This window comes from Chrysochloris asiatica, unplaced genomic scaffold, assembly GCF_000296735.1.
Source record: "Chrysochloris asiatica unplaced genomic scaffold, ChrAsi1.0 scaffold00113, whole genome shotgun sequence".
In the NCBI taxonomy this organism is placed as follows: domain Eukaryota; kingdom Metazoa; phylum Chordata; class Mammalia; order Afrosoricida; family Chrysochloridae; genus Chrysochloris; species Chrysochloris asiatica.
In genome coordinates, this window is record NW_006408631.1 from 8,622,623 (window position 1) to 8,639,566 (window position 16,944).

A 16,944-nucleotide genomic window follows, 5' to 3' on the forward strand; every position below is an offset into this window, starting at 1 on the left:
AAAATATTTTGCATTGAAGATGATATAAAATAAATTATCTAAATTTTTACCTTAGATAATGGAGTTCAAAAAGATTGGAAAATACATGTTCTAGTTTGTCCCAACATTTAAGTGCAATTTTAACAATGATCTCTTTTAACCCTTGAAATCAAGGAATTCTTATTCAGGAGAATCAAGAGTTTGAAAAGCAGTTATCCCAAGGGCATACTGCACAACTTGAAACAATGTTGACTTTACAGAAGAAATATAGTGAAGATCTTAAAAGTGCCCAAGATGAACTGAATGTCTTCATCATTTAATTTGATGAAGCAGTAGAGAGTACACCAAGTATCTTTCTAGTTCTTCAGTAACAGCTAAAAGAGATGCTCCAGCAGTTGGCTCAGGAGTGAAAGCAACAGCCTCAAGTCTATAGCCCAAATGCTAGAGAACATTTCCTGAACCTGTGGAGCAGAAAAAGGCCACCAGTAAAGACTGTAGTAGCCTGGTTACCAGACCAAGTTAATGGAAGCTCTTCCCATTAGAGGACGTCTGGGTTTGTATTTCAAAGAAATGGGAACATGACTGAAGATGACTTTCTTTCTTCTCCAGGGAATGGGAATAAAGTCTACAATAGCTCTGAAGAAATAATTGGCCAAGGTGACAGTAGTTAATATAAACCAGATTAGTGTGTGGTATGCAAGTGTAGACTCACAGGGGAGTGAAAATTCTCAATACCTACTCAAATGACACTGACTGCAACACTGACTCTCAAGAGTAGAAAGCAGTTACCAAACTGAAGCATCCTGTCATGTTCAAAATGTCTTGGATTCAAGTATTCAATGTATATTGCAATATTTTTCCTTCAAATTTTTATACATTGTCATTAATTTTGGTAAGGATGCTGACCAGAACTATCACTCATTGACAGTTTGTGATTCTATGGTGGCTTGTGTGTTGTTGTGATGTTAGATGCTATGCCACCAGCATTTTAAATACCAGCAGGATCACCCATAAGGGACAGTTTTCAGATGAGCTTGTAGACTAAGACAGACAAGGTAGAAAGAGGCGGATTATTTTTGAATATTTAGAAACAGAAAACCATATAAATAGCCACAGAACATTGTTAGAAAGTGTCAGAAGATAAAAACTGTATGAATAGCACCAGAATATTGTCAGATATAGTGTTGGAAATGTAGAGTTGATGACCATGATGACTCCAATGAAGTCAAGCTCTCCGGACCTTCATTTGTTGGTGGGGGAAATTCAAAATAAGGAGAAACAGCTGTAGACATCCATTAATCAGAACATGGTATATATGAAATATGAATCTAGAAAAACTGGAAGCTGTCAAAAATGAAGTGGAATGCATAAACATCAATATCCTAGGCATTAGTGAACTGAAATGGACTGGCATATGCTAATTTGAATCTGACAATCATATGGTTTACTATGCTACAAATGACAAATTCAATAGGAATGGTGTTGCATTAATCATCAAAAAGAACATTTCAGGATCTACCTCGATGTATAATGCTGTCTGTGATAGGATAATATCCATATGTTGGCCTTCAAGAGAGACCCATTAATGCTACTATTATTCAAATGTTTACACCAACCAATAAAACCAGTGACAATGAAATTGAATAATTCTACCAACTTCTTTTGTCTGAAATTGATCAAACATGCAGAGAAGATGTATTGATAATTACCGATGATTGGAAAGAGAAGGTTGGAAACAAAAAGAAGGAAAATATGCCCTTGGTGATAGAATGATGCTGGAGATGGCATGTTAGAATTTTGCAAGATCAATGGCTTAATCATTGTAAATATGTTTTTAAAATAATGTAAAAGGCAACCTCACCAGAAGGAATACACAGAAATAAAACTGAGAAACAACATCTGTAGGAAAAACTGGTGGAAAATATTTTTAACAAATATCATCATCCAAAACAAGGCCAGGGGTCGACTATGGAGCAGACCATCAACTGATCATATACAAGTAAGGCTGTGATGGTGGTGGCTGTGTGCCGTGGTTTGGTTCCGATGAATAGCTATCCTGTGTAGTGTTTCCAAGGCAGTGAATCTCTACGGGAGGAGAAAGCCTCATCTTTTTCCTGCAGAGGGACTGGTAGATTCAACCTGCTGACCTCTCGGTTAAAAGCCCAGCTCATAATCCAAGTCAGACTGTTTGTTGTTGTTGTTAAGTGCCGTCGAGCCGGTTCCGACCCATAGCAACACTGAACAGGGTTTCCGAGGCTGTAAATCTTTAGGGGAGCAGAAAGCTTCATCTTTCTCCTGTGGAACAGCTGGTAGTTTCGAACTGCTGACCTTGCGGTTCACAGCCCAATTCATAACCACTACGCAACCAGAGCTCCTTAGTTTAATAAAATTAAAATAGATCCATAAATTCCAAAATGGGACCTGGAACATATCCCACCTAAATTGAGAGCCTAATTTAAGAACAGATTTGATGCATTTGAAACTAATGACCAAAGACAAGAAGAGTTGTGGGGCTTCATTAAGAACATCATACAGGAAGAAAGCAAACGGTCATTAAAAAGACAGGAAAGGAAAAAACAAAACACCAAAATGGATGTCAGAAGAGACTGAAACTGCCTCTTCAGTGTAGAGATACTAAAGCCAATCACAGAAATGAGGAAGGAAGTCAAATAACTATACAGAACATTTCAAAGGGCATCTCTAGAAAACAAAGTATAATGAAATGTTCAAAGAACTAACTGAAGCATAGTCAAGTAAAGGGAAGAACACACCAATTCTCAAGCTGAAAGAAGTGAAAACAATTCAAGCTGTGACTTGCAATGTTGATAGATTCTATTGTCAAAATACTGAATGAAGCAGGAAACATCAAAGAGTCATGTTAAACGTTCAACCATTTCAAGAGGTTGTGTATTTAATTACTATCCATTCAAGATGAAAAATGAATGTTACTGAATTATCAGTCCAAGCCTCACTGAAGGCATTGGTGAAAAAGTTGTTGTTAGGTGCCGTAGAGTCAGTACCTACTCAATGTGACGCTGTGTAAAACAGAACAAAACACTGCGCGGACCTCCACCAACCTCACAATCTTTGCTATGTGTGAGGTCATTGCTGCTGCTGCTATGCTAATCCATCTCATCGGTGGTCTTCCTAGTTTTCTCGAACCCTCCACTTTGCCAAACATAATATCCTTCAAGAGGGACTTGTCCATCCACATTATTTGTGCGAAGTATCAGAGATGAAGTCTGGCCATCCTGGCTGCACAAGCCCTATTCAAAGTGTTTAAGAGCAAAGATGTCTGATGACTAAAGTGCACCTAACCCAAGCAGTGGTATTTTCAACAGCCACATATGCATGTAAAAAGTTGGACAATGAAGAAGGAAGACACTAGAATAATTGGTGAATTTGAGTATGGTGTTGGAGTAGAATATTAAAAGGTTCATGGAATGCTAGAAGAGCAAACAAATTTGTGTTGGAAGAAGCAGAACCAGAATGCTCCTCGGAAGCCAGAATGGCAAAATGTCGTCTTTTACTTTGAAAAAATTGTCAGGAGGAACCAGTCCCTGGAGTCGACTTGACAGCACCTAACGACAACAACACATTAGAAAAACCCTATGATCTTTTCAGTCGCTATCATAACTTGAAAAAGGAAACGTTCTTTAAGATAAAGACTCTCAGCATACTTTGAGACTGCAACTTTGTCACACTGATTAAAGCTGCACCTTGGACAAATTCAAGCCATTTATGAAGAATTCATTATTAACTTCATATTTAATGGTTAAGCACAATGTTTCCCCCAAAAGTGAGAAATACAACAAAGATGCTCGCCATCATCAGTTATTTTCCACAACATATTGATAATAACTATCACAACACTGAAGAGAATAATAAAAGACATGAAGTCTGTAAATGATAAAATAAAGCACTTCTGAACTGGAGAAAATATAATTGTTTACATAAAAATTCCAAGACTACTACAAAGCAATTGCTAGAAACAATGAGTGGATTTTGAACTAAAGGATGCAGGGTTAGATTAAAAAACAAAACAATTGAATTTTTATTCTCCAGAGCAGCCATTTGGAAAATAAAATTAAAAATCCATTATACTAGTACCAAATTATTAAATAAATAATATAACATTTTAGGAATCAATCTAACAAAAGATGTCTAAGAACTCTATGCTGAAAACTATATATATTGCTTAGAGAAACTGAGAAACAGATAAATATATGAAGTATATATACTCTGTTTCCTGATTGGCACACTTGGTAATGCAACATGTTAATTCTTCCCAAATTGTCTATAGAGTCAGTGAAATACTAATGTTGATCCCAGCATTTTGGTAGATATTGACAATCTGATTTCAAAACGTATAAGCAAAATGCAAGTGACCTAGAAGAGTCAAAGCAATTAACAAGCAAAGGAACAAATTACTCTGAAAGACAGACACCACATAATTTCAAGATTTTTTTAAATGGTTGCTCTAGTGATTAAGGAGTTCTGATGTGGCACTGTAGGGTAAGCACTGAACAACAAGGTCGATTTAAACCCATGATGACAGTTCAAACGCACTAGCTGCTCCTTGAAAACCTATAGTCAGAATTGATTCCATGGTGTTTAACAACAATAACTAATGATTTAAATATATGTCCTGTACTGTTCACTATATACTTACAGTTGATACTTTATCACTTCAAATAAAATATTTTAACACACCTTTTTGATTCTTCAAGCTATAGTTTCATATGTATTATATATATGTGACTCCATAGGATAAACGTAGGGTGGGCAGTCCATCAGGTGCTCCAGGAGAAAGATGAGGCTTTCTTCCCCGACAAAGATTCAAAAAGCCTTGGAAACCCTCTACAGGGTCACTATGAGTCGAAACTAACTCGATGGCACATACACAGCAATGCATATGCAATATTTGTTATGAACTTCACAACATAATGGATTTTTACTTTAATTATTAAAGTATATTTATGATAAACAAGAGAAATGTCATTTAAAAAATAGATGTATATTCCATTATAATTAACCTTTCTAACAGTGTTCTTTATTCCTTGTTGAAGAATTTTGCTTCCATTTAGCTTAGATTTCCTTCAGCTTAAAAATGTCATTTATCATTTCTTCTAGTGCACTTCTATCAAAGAATACTCTCAGTTTTCTTTTGTATGACTATGTATTTCTTCTGACTTCATTCTTCAAGGACAATTTTAGTGGTGGTGGTAGTGTGCAGTGTAGTCAGTTCCGACTCATAGCAACCCTGTATAAGGTTTCTGAGGCTGTAAATCTTTATGGGAGCAGAAAGCTTCATCTTTCTCCCTCAGAGTGGCTGGTAGTTTCGAACTGCTGACCTTGAGGTTAGCAGCCCGATTCGTAACCACTATGTTACCACAGCTCCTTTAGTGGCTGCCAATTTTGTACTTCCTAATTTTAAACATATTTTTCTAGACTTTATTTTGTTTTGTTTTGTTACCCTGAATATAAAAGACTTTCTCCCCCTCTCTTGCTTTCAAGAATTTTATTATTGTATTTGGTTAATACATTTGACTATAATGTTCATCGGTATAATTTTCTTTGTATTTTTTTCTCTAAGCCTCCTTGAATCTGTTACAACTTTTACCAAACTTGAGAAATTTTCTTTTATAATTTAGTTTTATAGTCATACTTTTATAATTTAGTTTTGGTAATAGTCTCTGTTTACTTCTTGGTACTCTAATAACATGTCTAATAAAATTTATATTTCCCTAAAATTGTTCATTTTTATCAATATATTTTTTCTTTTTCTAATTAAGATTTAATATTTTGATTTTCATAGCTAAAAATTTAGAGACTCTACTTACTATCATTTATTTTCAACATGCTGCCAAACATACACTGTCCATAGATTTTTTCAAAAATAAGATTTTTCCATTTAAAAATTTTCAGTTTTTGCTTTTCAAGTTTCAATTTATCTTCTGAGATTTATTATTTTTCCATTATAGTCTAAAAAATAACTAAAATAAATGTTTTTAAATTTTCTTTCTGCAAATTCCAATGTTCACAGTATTTTATGACTCTCAATTGAATGCTGTGTCTCCTAAGCAAGGACTATGTTTCTTTGTATACTGAGTGATGTTGCATTATAGTCTATATGTTGTGGAATATATATATATAATAGATGGAGAGATAATATAGATGTATATTACTAAAATATATGTATATTAGAATATGCATATGTGTGTGTATGTGTGTGTGTATATATATATATATATATGTGTGTGTGTGTGTGTATATATATATGTATAGATATTGTTGTTGCTATTGTTGTTAAATGCCATCAAGTTAGTCTGACTCATAGTATCTCTGTATAGGATTTCCAGGGAGCAGCTGATAGGTTTGAACCACCCACCTTGCCATTAGCAGTTCAGTGCTTAGCTTCTTTATTCCCCTACATTCTTCCAAAAATCTGTTTGTTATTGTTATTTCAGATTGTTAATGTGGCTTAAAACAAACAGAAACATTTGTCTCTCCTCCATTGGGTAAATTTTTTATTTTTTAAAATCTGAGTTTAATTATTTTAGCCTTGTCTTGAAATGCTCTACACTTTCATGGATCAGGGTTGTTGTTGTTGTTGTTGTCAGGTGTCATCGAGTCAGAACCGACTCATAGCGACCCCATACACAGCAGAACGAAACAATGTCCAATCCTGGGCCAACCTCACTACCGCTGCCACACTTGAGTCCATAATGATGCCACCTGGCTGATCCATCTCGTTGGGAGTCTTCCTCTTTATCTCTGACACTCCACCTTACCCAGCATGACATCCTTCTCCAGTGACTGTTCTCTCCGGACAATGTGTCCAAAGTAGGAGAGACGAAGTTTAGCCATCTTGGCCTCCAAGGAGCACTCTGGTTGTACTTCTTCCAAAACAGATCTATTGGTTCTTTTGGCAGTCCACGGCACTTTCAGTATTCTCCTCCAACACCACAACTCAAAGGCATCAATTCTTCTATGATCTTCCTTATTCACTGTCCAGCTTTCACATCCATATGAGGTTATTAAAAATACCATGGCTTGGATCAGGCACACCTTAGTCCTCAAGCTGACATCTCTGCTCTTCGGTACTTTAAAAAGTCCCTGTGCAGCAGATTTGCCCAATGCAATACATTGTCTGATCTCTTGACTTGTTGATCTCATTACTGGTGATTGGAATGCAAAAGTAGGGAGCAAAGAGGAGGGACCAGTAGTTGGAAAATTTGGACTTGGTGATAGAAATGATGCTGGAGAACGAATGATAGATTTCTGCAAGACAAATGATCTGTTTATTTCAAATACCTTCTTTAGACAGCATAACAGATGACTATACACATGGACCTCGCCAGATGGAACACATAGAATTCAAATTGACTACATGGATCAAGGTATAGTCAGAAATCTAGGCAAAGTTTAGGCACAGAACTTAAAGTTCTTCCTCTGTGGCTTTCTCCTCTTAAATTATTCTCCCTTGCTTTGTGTTATTGACTTAAAGTATCAGTGTTCTTTCTTTTTTTCTTCTTTTTTTTTTATTGTCATAGGATATAGATTGTAAATTATTACTAGATTTTTTTTGTGTGTGTGTGTCTGTGTACATATAGTTTATAATTGTTATCTACAAGAATGTTGATACAATAAGGGTTATTTTACCACTATTGGAAGCATTATCCTTTGGCCTCCTTTTGCCCTACACCTATTCGTTCATCTATTTAATAAGTATTGCTAAAACTACAATGATGAGTCAGGTTTGCTTAAAATGTAGAGATAAAATGATGGACAAGACAAGTGAATTTTCTTAATGAATTAATGAAAGAAGCAAAAATCAAGTAAGAACACAACTAAACAAATTAATATGAAAAGAAGTTTCATAGAGAAAGTAAAAGAGGGTAAAGGGGAGCATTTTACACTGGGTAATCATAAATGTGCTGTATGAGAAGTTGAAATTTGATCTGAAATATGAAGGAACAGAAAGCTTATGAACAATTGTGGAATTATGTCTCACAGCAAAGGTCATGACCTGAGGCAAGTCCTTGAAAAAGTTGACCACAATATCTTAGAACAGGTCAGTAAGTTTAGATTTGGCACCAATAAAAATGCAGGACATCAAGTTAAATTTGAAGAGGTAGTCATTAGACATATTATTTATTTTAATGTTAATGGAAACCACTAGAGGATTTTAAGCAGACCGACGTAATCTGTTCTTCCTTTCCTTTCTTTTTTTCCTTTCTCTCTTTCTTCCTTCCTTTCTCTCTCTCTTTTTCTTTCTTTGTAAGTTAAGTAGTATTCAATGACATAATTCAGAAAAAAGATTAGGTCATCATAAACTAAAATGTGAATGATTTCATAATGGTTGTTTTTGAAGTTGCTTTGAAAGAATTAGAAAAGCAGGCATGTAACTGATGGTTTTATGTAATAGAAACTCATTCTGGCTTGAGTTAAGGGTTTAGTGCAGTCTAAGAAAGGCCTTGAATGATTACCAAGTTGTACTTCATTTTGGTAGGAGTTTGGGAGAAAAGACAAAATATTGTAATAGAGAAGACCCAGACCAATTCTGTGACCGTGGAAGTGGAAATAAAAATACCAAGGTATTATTATCCCAGAATGTAGCTGACTAAAGAAACATCTGTTTGATGGAAACTCTAGTGCTTGAGGTGGAGATAAAGATCAGTTTGATTTATTGCATTTCAGATGCTAGTAGAAACTTAAAGTGAATTGCACAATGCAAATTTAGAGAATGAATTTCTGAATCTCAGAAAACATCCTAACTCAATAAGGAGCTTTAGTTGTTATTATGGCTAGCAGAAACAGTTTGCACTTAACTAACTGAAAGGATGGTGTTTTGAACCCAACCAGCATTGTCAGAGTTGAAAATCCTGGTAATCTCCTTCTGTGAAATTTACAACTAAGAAAATTCTATGCTGCTCAGTTATACTCTGTAACATATGAAGTCCTTATAATAAGTTAAACAGTGTGAAATATATTGGAGTCCTAACCCCTAGTACCCATAACTGTGAATTAATTTGGAAAAAGAAACTTAGAAGATAGATTCAATATGACTGGTGTCCTTAGGAAAAGAGAAAAGACAAAGTCAAACAGCACAGAGGGAAGATCACCATGTGAAGAAGAAGGCAGAGGTTGGAGTTAAGCAGACACATGACAAGAACTCCTAGGGTGCCTGAAGATGAAAGAAGGATTTTAACCAAGAGCCTTGAGAGAAAGCATGGTCCTTCCAACACCCTGAATTTGAACTTTTAGTCTCCAGAACTGTTTAAAAGAATAAATTATTGTGGATTTAAATCACGAAGTTATAATTTGTTATAAAGTCATTGCTGTTGTTGTTAAGTGCCGTTGAGTCAGTTCCGACCCATAGCAACCCTGTTTAGGGTTTCCAAGGAGAAGCTTGTGAATTTGAACTGCCGACCTTGCAGTTCAAAGGGCTTTGCAGTCTGGCACATTAACCCACAGTGCCACACTAGGACTCCATAAAAGTCATAGGAGCCTACAAAAGAAGGTTCTTTGTTTCCAAGGAATGGTAGCAGCAAAATCATAATCTGACCACTAAGCCCTGGAAATGTAAGAAAAGCATAAGGAGTTAATCAAATCATTAAATATAAAATGTCCGACTGACTACTACAAGAACAAGCAAAGTTGCTCACCCAGGAGACATCAAGGCAAGTGGTCTGGTCACCTCAGGGCAAACCCCATTCCAAGACTAAGAATCAATGGGAATACATGAGCAGACAGACACTCTGACTGGTGACCACATTGGTCACTGATAAGGGGAAGTGAGGGCAAAAAAGCAATTAAGCTGCGAGCTAAGCTCTACCACGTTCAATAGATTCCTGTGAACCTGGGTAGAGACCCAGTTGGCCAGCAATGTGGCAAGAACTGGAGACTCCTGGGCCCAGAGTCAGTGACATAGCCACAGAAGACTAAAGTGGAGAGTGAAGTGTCCAGTTAATAAGAAGTGAGGGCATATGCACAAGAACACCCACATTTGCAGATAATACCCACTTGACCTGGCTTCAATGTCTGGATAATCAGAACTCAACTAGAAGAAGAGAGAAGAGGGATATAAGAGTAATCTGATATAATTTGATAAACTTGACCTACACCTATCAATGCAGTAGTTCAAAAGAGGGAACAAATCTTTACAGCGAGGCTCATTCCCATACCCTCCATACACAGGGTGGACAGAGATGGGCAACTTAGACATTGGCTACCCAAAATGGGGGTGAGGGGGGTACAAAGGCAAGAAGTAACTGGCTTATAAGTTTTCAAGAGGGAGCTTAGATCCAGAGGGCACGGAGGAAGGTAGAATCTCCACTAAGTAATATCCAATCTATCTGGGCAGGGCTGATGAAAGGAGATGGAAATAGCACTCATGTGGCACAATAGTGAATAATTGCTATCAGGACTGATTGTGAGGGTTGGAAATGTAAAATGGACATTTTGTAGCAAAAGGAGGGGAATTGTTGACTTTGCAGTCCAGTAGTAGAGGTCCCTGGGACCATCAAGGGAGAAGACCGGAATGCAGGACCCTACCCAGTGAAACAGTGATGCCAGTGATGGAGGCAGAGACGATGATGTGGAGAGTTGGAGCGGCTAGGGACTCTAGACCCAGAGAGGGAGAGGGGCTGTGTGCTGAGGACCAGGGGGCAGGCTTGCAGGGTATACCATTTGGTTGGTTAATAATGCATGGAGGGGATTGTAACCATGGCAATGAAACTATATATGATAGGATGAATGTACAGCTAATATTCTCCCATGTAAACAATCGCATAATTCACAATAAAACATTTTAAAAACATAGAAAAGTTAGCGATGACAAATATTTCAGGCAGAGAGATATTTAAATGAGAACATTACATTCTCATTTATTATTGTAGCCTCTGTATCTTGAATCTGGTAGACACATACTTGCTATTTTGTGAAAAAGTCACAGTAGTTGTCAATTAGAAAATCCTATATTGTAAATTATTCATAGAATGAAAATTAAGTTACCACAAATTCTAATTTGTCATAGTTAGGAATTTTATTTTAAAACTAAGTTAGTTTTCAAATTATGAACAGTTCTTACTTGGAGTCCCGTGAAGTTCAGGGGATAACGGTTTATTTTATATCTCCAATCTAAACAGTGCATTAAGGTATTCTCACATGAAAGTATAAATTTCTCACCTAGATTTTCAAGTTCTTATAAAACTCCAAATTGAAGTACAGACAGGCAGTAGACTAATGTAATATAAAATAAAAGTCTCAGTATAAATTTAATGACATCAGCAGAATTTGTCAATTTAAGAATAATGCTGAGGAAAAAGAAGACATAAAAATAATATCTGGGGATTTGTGACTTGCTGAAAATATTAATTTAATCAATATTGTTCTTGGGTTTGTTTTTTTTTTTTTTTCTACATTCCAGAAAATTTATTGGTTAGGCATTCAGTCTCTACTAAGGCCCATTAACAAATCATAATCTGTTTCTCTAAAAGAGAGTAATTAAATACAGATGGTGGCCTAGCTTTGCTCCAAAATCCTAAGCATTTACACTGTGATTCATCAATATAGGTCTGCCAAAGTCTTCAAATAGCATCTCTAGCTGCCACTGATACTATAGACACTATTGGATAGGCAGATCATAGGATCCAAGAGGCAAAGCAGCTTGTATGGCAGCCTAAACCTGTTCCAGAGCCTTCTCTTATTTTGGACTCCTCTCAAAACTAGTAGGTTTTTGAAATCACTTGATACATAGGCCAGAGTAGCAAACAGGAATGAGGAAAATATTACCACCAAAATTCAAAAAGTCCCACTGTGCATAGTGCTTCCTTTTTAGTTGTGGAAGTAGCCAGATGCAAAAACTTATCCTCCACATTAGGGGTATCTCAACATACTGCAAAACACTAGATCTCCTAGAAATTTCACTGAGTTTAAAATTTTTCATCAGATTAATTTTCCTCCCTCTAGCATCCTGTTGTGGTGCTGTAGGATAATGAGCTGGATTGCAAGGTCCATTTGAGCCACAACATTGGTAGTCCAATCCCACCAGCTGCTCCTAGGAAAACCCTATGCAGTCAGAACTGATTGCAAGGCACTTAACAACAATAGCATGCAAAAATCTTAAAATTAAGTCTAGAGTTACTGATAATTCTTCCTTACTTGGTCCAATCAGTACAATGTCATCAACAAAACTGACCACTGTGGTGTCTTGTGTAAAGGAAGGAGATCACGATACAAATAGATAAAATTAAGATATATGGTTGGAGAGTTGGTATGCCTTTGAGGTAGGACAGTACAGATGTATTGCTGTCTTGCCAACTGAAGGCAAACTGCTTCAGGTGATCCTTCAAAACAGGAATTAAGAAAAAATGTTGACCCAATCAATAATTCCTCAAACAATGAAACCACATATAGAGCAGCAGCTGCAATTGGAGTAACCACCTAGTTAAGTTTGCAATAATTCACTGTCATTTTCCAAGATCCATCCATTATCTACAGACCAAATGTTAAATTGAAATTCAGTGTGAATCACCAACCTTGCATGTTCAAGCCCTTGATAGTATTAATCTTTTCAGTCCTTAGAGGAATGAAGTACTTCTTTTGGTTTATTACTTTCTTTTGTAGGGTAGTTCCAATGGCTTCCGTTTGGTGTTTCATATAATAATACCCTTTCTCCACATGTCAGAAATCCAGTGTAGAGGTTCTGCTAGTTGCTGAGAATTTCTATTTCAATTATGCATTTTGAAACTGGGGAAGATACTACAGAATGGGTTCAGGGACAGAGTGGACCCACTGTGAGAATCACCTAAGCTAAGGCTCTATTAGTAACTTATCCATCACATGCCCCTATTATGACTAGTGGACCACAGTGGCATTTTGTGACTCCTAGAATTAGTGGCAATTCTAAGATATTATCCAGTAATTCTCCCAAATTCTGATTCTTTCCTTTTTTCACAATATATAGTTGCTTTTGGAAAAGGCTGTAGATCCCACTGAGTAAGACTGGGAAGAAGATTAACAGTAAAATTTTGCCTACATAGTGGCTTCTTCAATGGGATCAAGTCTCCCCTTCATAGGGGACTCAAGTCTAGTTACTAATTGAGGGGCTGTGACTCTGTTATGGTGATTCAAATTAGCAGATTTTCCACATAGTTCACGCCTAGGCACACTGTGTCTATATAACCAATGTCATAAGTCCATGTGAGTCAAACTATTCTGGGTGCTACTTTGATTCTGTTGTCGATTATGATAACCATGTCTTTGTTGATTAAGTGTAACCTCTTGACCCCTACCACCACTGAGGTTCAATTAACACCATTGGGCACCTTCTTCTACAGTTAGCCATGCAAATCTGATACTTCGACTTGATCTAGCATAGGCCACTGAGCAATCTATGCTTCAGTGAACCAGCAGTAGTAAATTATTAGATTCTTTCCTAAAATCTCTAGCTGAAACATTGAATGAAGAATCTGTGTGTGGAGTATCCACATCAATAAACTCAGACTAATCCAACTTTATGTTCCCTGTACCATTATCTCACACCCTTATTAGAAATCCCCACACATATTCTCCAGATTTATGTTTGTGCATGTTATCAGAATCAAGCAGTTATTTTTCAGTGCAATGAACCTCGTCCTGGATCACACTTTGTATGTCATGTTTTAGGGCTTACTGGGACTTAAAGTCTAGTTATAGTTCTGGAAGCAAAACTTGGCAATGAGTGTGGATCCTAGGAACATTAAGCAATGTCTTGTAAGGAATTTCCTTCAGGCACTGCCTCAATCAATGCCCCAGATATATCTCGAAGACTCTTAAGATACAACTGGATAATCTCATCAGCTGTAAATAGATGAGACAATGGTTTAACTGGATATTATGACTTACTAGACATAGATTGTGCAATATGGTCAAATAGGAGGAAGGGGGTTGATTCTGTTGGCAGAAGTAATTTCTGGAGTTTAGGGGTACAGTGTCACCAGCTTCCTGATTATCTGTCCATATGTCCCCACCCAGTTTTAGGATCCCATTTCTTGCCAATCAATGCTCTCCCTTTAACTTCAGACACTATATGATATTGGGAATTCAACTGGTATTGTGATCTAACCACTCTTACAATAAGTCTCTATGTTTGATTTTTGGCAATATCAACTTTGTGGCTACAGAAAATTAGTCTTTCAGGCATAAGTAGCAACTGTGATGCCCTGACCTCATCTCCTTTTTTCAATCACTTTGTCTAGTGAAAGAAGTATAAACCAACCCTATCTTCTATATTTCCAATTCTGACAAAATTGTAGAAAAATATCAAATGTGATGTCATCCAAAGCCTCTATTCTCACCAATACTTGACCTATGGGTGGTGATAGTCTTCATATTTATATTTCCCCCTCATACCATGGATTGGGAGCACCCTCTTTACTACTGGAGGCAGGGTCATCAGCACATTTAAGATTAGTCAGTCTTGAGAAATACTTTAGAATTGCATGCTTATAATTTTGGTTCCCTTAGAACCATTGTAGGCGTCCTGGTGTGGTGCGGGACTGCAGGATCGGCTTGAACCACAAGGTCGGTGGTTCAAGTTCACCAGCTGCTCCATGGAAACCCTATACAGGGTTGCTATGAGTCAGAAACAACCCAACAGAACTTAACAACAAGAACAGAATCATTGTAAATACCAACTATCTTAGGCTGGGTTTCCTAGAGAAGCAAAACTAGTAAAGCATGTATTAAGGGGCCTCATAGAATTAACATGGTAATGGAATTAAAATACAATAGTATTTATCCATGAACTTTTTGAAACCCTCTTGTATGTTTGTCTGTAGAGAAGATGGACACAGAGAAAGAAAGACAGAGAGAGAATGATGCACACAAACATAAGCAAGAGCAATAAGAAAGAGAGACAGGGAGGGAGACAGAAGGCAACTTCACAAAGCTTGTGGAAAAATGGATCAAAGGATAATAGGATTTTTCCATGAACTTTTTGAAGTCCCTTTGTATTTATCTCAAGGAAATGGCTCACACTATGGAGTCTGGTAAGTTTCACGTCTGGTGGTCATGCATCACACTGCAGGGTTCTCCTGACTTATGTAGCAGCATTGGCTGATTTATCCACGATTTGCAGCTAAGATAACAGGCCAAGGGCTCACAGGCTGCAGAGGCTGACAAATCCCAAGATCAATAGGCAATACGGCAGGCCGATGACTTAAGTCCCAAGAACTGGAGATCAGATGATGATAAACTGTATACAAGATCCAGAAAGAGCAAAAGCCACTGAGTTTTGCCAGAGCATTCACATATATTGGATACAGACCACACTCATGAGGAAAATCCCCTTGCATTTTATTGACTGGTCACATCAGATTGCATCATGGATATGATTATATAACAAAATGGAGTATATGTGCATCATTATATTACTGTCTCTGGTAGCGTAGTGGTTACGAATCGGGCTGCGAACCTTAAGGTCAGCGGTTCGAAACTACCAGCCGCTCCGCGGGAGAAAGATGAGGCTTTCTACTCCCGTAAAGATTTACACCCTCGGAAACCCTGTACAGGGTCGCTATGGGTCGGACCCGACTCGATGGCACTTAACAGCAACAACAACATATTACTGTCAATTTACATCATTGCATAACTGCCAAATGATATCTTTATATAATTGCCAAACCACCAAGACACATGTCTCAGTCAAGCTGACACATTACCCAAACCATCACACAGGGATTAAAATATCTCACCTGTAGTGAAGAGTCCTGGTGTGGTGCTGTGGGCTAATGCATCAGACTGCAAAGTCATGTGAACTGCAAGGCTGGTGGTTCAAGCTTATCTGCTGCTCCTTGGAAACCCTATACAGAGTCGCAATGGGTCTGAATTGACAGGATGGCACTTAACAACAATAAGTGAGGTGTTCAGGCTTCTTGGTCTCAAAACTCTGCCTAACTATTAGAATCCATAAAACAATCCACCTTACTTTCATACATACCCTATTTCTAAAAATGTGCTTAAAGCTTGAACATTTTTCATGTTAGGTCATAAGACTTTGTTGCCAAAGAACTGAAAATAGTAGCAGCAACAACAGTCCTTAATTACAGCTCCCTTGTTAGAAACAGTCCTAGTATATTCATGGTATTTTCTCTTATTCTTTATCTGTCTTTTCTTCCAGAAAAGAAGAGGCTAAAAGTTTGTTACCATTGGTATGCTTATCAATTTCTTTGTATCAGTTTTAATTGCATATCTGTACTTTTTATCATCATTATCAATACTCTTTTGTCCCCATGTTTACTTTTGTATAAAATGGCAGTAATTTTCAAAATTTATTCACTAGCAAAAACTTATAACAAAACCAAAATCTTTACGTAAAGTCTTAATAAGTAAACACAATATGACTTAGTAAACATCCCTTCTCCCACCTCAATTAATCCTACTCCTTTCTCTCAATTCCTAAAATACAACACCTATGCAAAATATCTGGAGCTAAGAGAAATCGTTTGAAAAGCATTGGGTGATAATATATTGAAACAATTGCATAATATTGTTTTACTCTATTGATCAATGCATTAATGCTACTGAAACTGAATATTTGGCTCGACAGGCAGCAAGTACTGTAATAGGGCAAATGCTCCTTAATGGGTGTTGTTGCTATTGTTGTTTAGTGCCATGGAGTTGGTTTCGACCCATAGTGACTCCGTATAGGGTTTCTGAGGAGCAGCTGGTGAGCTTGAGCCGCCTACCTTGCGAGTCTAACAAACCTTGCAGTCCAGGGCATTAATCCACAGCGCCACACCAGAACTCTACAAGATTGCAGCACCAGGTAATCCCAGACACTCTCCCAGCCAAGGACTAATCAGGCCCAACCCTGTTTAGCTTCCAATATCAAACAAGATCCGGAACATTCAGGATGATATGGCCATGTTGTTGTTATGTGCCGTGGAGTCGGTTCCGACTCATAGTGACCCTGTA